The sequence below is a fragment of the Micromys minutus genome, assembly GCF_963924665.1.
Source record: "Micromys minutus genome assembly, chromosome: 1".
Classification (NCBI taxonomy): Eukaryota; Metazoa; Chordata; class Mammalia; order Rodentia; family Muridae; genus Micromys; species Micromys minutus.
In genome coordinates this window covers 34,524,204-34,529,186 of record NC_137969.1, presented here as the reverse complement: position 1 = coordinate 34,529,186, position 4,983 = coordinate 34,524,204, and positions in this window count along the sequence as shown.

Genomic DNA, 4,983 nt, shown 5'->3' with positions numbered 1-4,983 from the left:
CATTAAATCCCATTGTACATCTTTGACCATAGAGCACTTGCCATTGTTATTGTTTTGCAGAAATTTTCCCAAGTGCCTATGTTTTCTAAGGTTTTCCCCACTTTCTCTTCTAATAGTTTCAGTGTACCTGCTTTAATGTGGAGATCTTTGATACACTTGCACGTGAGCTTTGTACAAGGAGATAAGAAAGGTCTATTTTCATTCTTCTGCATGCTGAGTGCTAGTTGAGCCAACACCATTTGTTGAAGAAGCTGTTCCTTTTCCATTTAACGTTTGAGGCTCCTTTGTCAAAAATCAAGTGACCATATATGTAAGGTTTCATTTCTGAATCTTCTATTCTGTTCCATTGGTCCACTTGCCTATCTCTGTACCAATATCATGTAGTTTTTAACACAATTGCCTTGTAATATAGCTTGAGGTCAGGGATGGTGATTCCTGCATTTGTTTTCTTGTTGTTGAGGATGAAGTTCGCTATTCTAAGTTTTTTGTTATTCCAGATGAAGTTGCACATTGCTCTTTCCAACTCTATGAAGAATTGGGTTGGTATTTTGATGGGGATTGCATTGAATTTGTAGATTGCTTTTGATAAGATGGCCATTTTTACAATGTTGATCATTCCATGAGAATGGGAGATCTTTTCATTTTTTGAGATCTTCCTCAATTTCCTTCTTCAGAGATTTGAAGTTCTTGTTATAGAGGTCCTTCACTTGTTTAGTTACAGTCACACCAAGGTATTTCATATTGTTTGTGACTATTGTGAAGGGTATGTTTTCCCTAATTTCTTTTTCTGAATGTTTGTTCTTTAAGTAGAGGAATGCTACTGAGTTGTTTGAGTTAATTTTATATCCAGCCAATTTGCTGAACTTTATTATCAGCTGTAGAAGTTCTCTGGTGGAATTTTTGGGGTCACTTATGTATACTATCTTGTCATCTGCAAATACTGATATTTTTACTTCTTCTTTTCTGATTTGTATCTCTTTGATTTTCTTTTGCTGTCTAATTGCTCCAAACTAGGACTTCCAATACTATGTTGAATAGGTAGGGGAAGATTTGGTAGCCTTGTCAAGTCCCTAATTTTAGTGGGTTAGCTTCTAGTTTCTCACCAGTAAGATTGATGTTGGCTATTGGTTTACTGTACATTGCTTTTATTATGTTTATGTATGGACCTTGGATTCCTGTTCTTTCCTGGACTTTTAACATGAAATGGTGTTAAATTTTGTCAAATGCTTTCTCAGCATCTAGTGAGATGACCATGTGTTTTTTTTTCTTTGAGTTTGTTTATATGGTGGACTACATTGATGAATTTCTGTATATTAAACAATCTCTGGAGCTGGAGGGGTGGCTCAGCTGTTAAAGGCTATGTTCACATTCAAAAATTATTATATATTTTTAACTATTAAAATTTTATGGGTGTTTTCCTTAGTAGTTATTTCTGATATACTTTCTCTATTTATATTTTTCAGTTTACTTGACCTATTTCATATAATTTCTGCCCAGCAATATGTATTTTTTGGATCATGGAACTCCTATTTTATTCCTGTATTCAATATTTTGGATGCATCTCCAAGAAGTTAGTCGAATTTACAAACTAAATTCAGACAGAATGAAAAGGAAAATTATTATGATCTGGAATGTGGACACTTACCCAATTCTGGGGAAGCTCTTTTTCTATGGATGATGAAGAATCTAGTCACAATAACAATATTGGCTATGGAAGGTACGTGTATAGAGATATTTCTTTTACATAGAGCTATTTTCCAATGAGAATGCTAAGATAACAATGAGCCTGCTCATATTCCCAGTGTGTATGCTATGACTCTTAACTCACCTTTCCCTAGACATGTTCTGGTTATTCTATAAGTAAGGTTATTAACTTTTGTTTATAATGTTGATTTTCAAACTTCCTGAAAGCCTACCTTGTATAGTTTCCCTTTTTTCAAGGGTGGAGCACCTGACAAACCACCCTGTAAATTTATAAAAATTCGTCACAACCCTCTTTATATAGTTGCTTTAGAAATCAACAGAACAACATGTGTAGTTGTCATGAAGACAATAAATACAAATTTTTCCTTAGAAGGACATAGATGCTCATGTGTGCTTCTGACAAAAAAAAAAAAAAAAAAAAAAAAAAAAAAAAAAAAAAAAAAAAAAAAAAACCCTAAACCTCACTCTTTATTAGCAGTACTGATATCTGTGTTAATTTTTTCATTTAATAAACTCCAACCAGATTTATTGTGCCTCATCTTGAATTCTTCTTGTTATTTTTCTTCTTGTTCTTGTTCTTCTTTTTCTTCTTTTTCTTGTTTTTCTTGTTTTTCTTGTTCTTGTTCTTCTCCTTCTTCTTCTCGTTCTTCTTCTTCTCCTTCTTCTTCATCTTCTTTTACTCTTTCTTCTTCTTCTTCTTCTTCTTCTTCTTCTTCTTCTTCTTCTTCTTCTTCTTCTTCTTCTTCTTCTTCTTCTTCCTCTTCCTCTTCCTCTTCCTCTTCCTCTTCCTCTTCCTCTTCCTCTTCCTCTTCTTCTTCTTCTTCTTCTTCTTCTTCTTCTTCTTCTTCTTCTTCTTCTTCTTCTTCTTCTTCTTCTTCTCCTTCTTCACCAAAGAATCAGACTTTACTTAAGGGATATACTACATTATGTGATAAAGTGACTGCTCGGGCTTCTGAAAATGATGCTTTTCTGTGCATCCTGCTGCACCCATCAGTGAAACAAGCTATTCAGATTTAGAGTTGAGACTTTGTGTAAGTGTGTGGCAATGCAAAATATATGAATAGAGAAGGAAAACTTATTGATAGAGGCATGAGGACATATGGATGAAGAGAGAGAGAAAGGACAAAGAGACAGGAGAAATTAATTTATACTGATTCATTTTGAGCTTGTAAACAAAAGTCAAGTTTCTGGAATCAGGAAGCATATGTTATATTGAACATTTTGTGGAACTGATTAACTTCAAAAACTACAAAGAACTTGGAATACTGCAGGATTGGTGGCTAATTCCAGTTTATGTTGTACTATTTTAGGACAATTAATAGTGCTCTTTTTCCACCAATGTGTTTGAATGAATTCCTGTGTCATTATCAGACAATGCATTTTCAAATATATTCTCAAAACCTTACTTTCCACAAACAAAAATGCTAAGGAGCCCAGGCCTAAATTTAAGATTTCTCCCTGTGACTGTAAACTGCTTATGTGATATTTCCTTCACTATCAAAATTGCCTTAATTTATGACTTTGTTTTATTATCACTAAACCATTACCATATTCCAAAGACTTTGGAATAATTAAATGTTTATTCTTAGGCCATAGTCATCCTTCCAGAATAAACCATTACAAATATCCTTTCAGATGAAATGGAAGCTATGAGAATTATGTTTTTATTTTTATACACTCTATTATTTAATAAAGTGTGTAAAAGATCCAACCTCATGGGATTATGCCATTATTAATAGAAATAGGTAAACTATTTACTAACTTGTTAATTTCCAATTTTGTGATTATTTAAACAAAAGATACTTTTGTGTGGTGAGGTTTTTGGAACTTCAAGACTGAAGGTGATAAAAAGTAAATCATTTTATAAGCTAGTTTGCTCAAGGCAGAGAAAGTTTATACACAGAATGTTAGTGGACTTATTTCAGAGTAGCCTCCCTAAGATATCCATGGAATATGTGTTCATGGAACATTTGTTTGAACATGCAGCATTTGTAAGAATATGTACACATACATAAATTCTTTACATCAAATAAGTGTGTCTCTACATATAAAAGTCAAGTTCACTATAGCCAAGGCTTATGGGATTTATAGGCTTGATCTACATACTACATTAATTCTGAGGTCAAAGAAGCAAAGGATTGCCAAAGTTCTGGTGAAGACTGTGAGTATTCTCCTGTAGAACATATAGTTGTGGAATCTAGTCTTGCAAAAGCATTAAGAAATGTTACATTTTGTCCAACATGTACTTTGTGCTTATGGTAACTAGTTGGACTTCAATGCATGCTATCAAACCTCTAAAAGAATTAAGTACTGATAAAAATATATTCCTATAGTGTTATGTCAAAATGCCTTTAAATATCTGTATATGTATTCCTCTTTTTTAAAAAGTTGGGAGATGATAGACGTAGAAGTCAAAAATTCTAATTTAACTTTGTACAGGCTCAGGATTTCTTAGGTAATGTCAGTGATTTCTTTGATGATAAATGAACCTGGTGTAATGGAATTCTTTTATGTGATGTGTTGTCTCTGTTGCCTATGAAATAATTTTCTGACTCATGCTGAAGTTTGCTTTTGAAAATATAAGCTATGATCCGATCAATTCAATGTCCTATATGTGCTCAAGGCCTTTCTACCACTTTATACACCACAGTCTCTTACACTTTGCTCTTTAGTGACCTTTGTACTGGTTGAAGAAGTTTCCTGAGGTCAAAATTTTAGAATTTCCTCACTATTCATTAACAAATACCTACTACAAAGCACAGTATACATTCCTATATCAGTGGTAGAGTCTGGTGTCATCATTATGATTAAGTTCTTGACTGCCTATTTTTTATAATGTGGAAGGTGGAAACAAGTTTAAATTTCAAGGACTCGACTACTTCATTATTCCATTGTTGGCATTTGTAATAGAGTGGACCCTTGACATTTGCCAATATAGTACTTCCAGTTTTGCCTATTCATGAACCAATATGTCATGTTGTAATTTGTAAATTTGCTGAGGCATAAACTCAAATCTCATACACAGACAGCTAAAGCTACCAATAACTTCTAGAATGATAAAAGTTTTATTTATCTAAGATACATGAAGCTGCTTCTGTTATTGGGATATTGGGGAATCTGGGATCTTTTCCACTCTCTTACAATGGAATTTTTAAAAGATTCAAAGGAGCTTACATGACTTAATAATTCACAGAGAATGAATTGAAAGTGAATTGAATTTCTCGGCAAGTACAAATAAACTAGTAACTAGGTTTACATTATTCAAGATTTCTGCAAAAT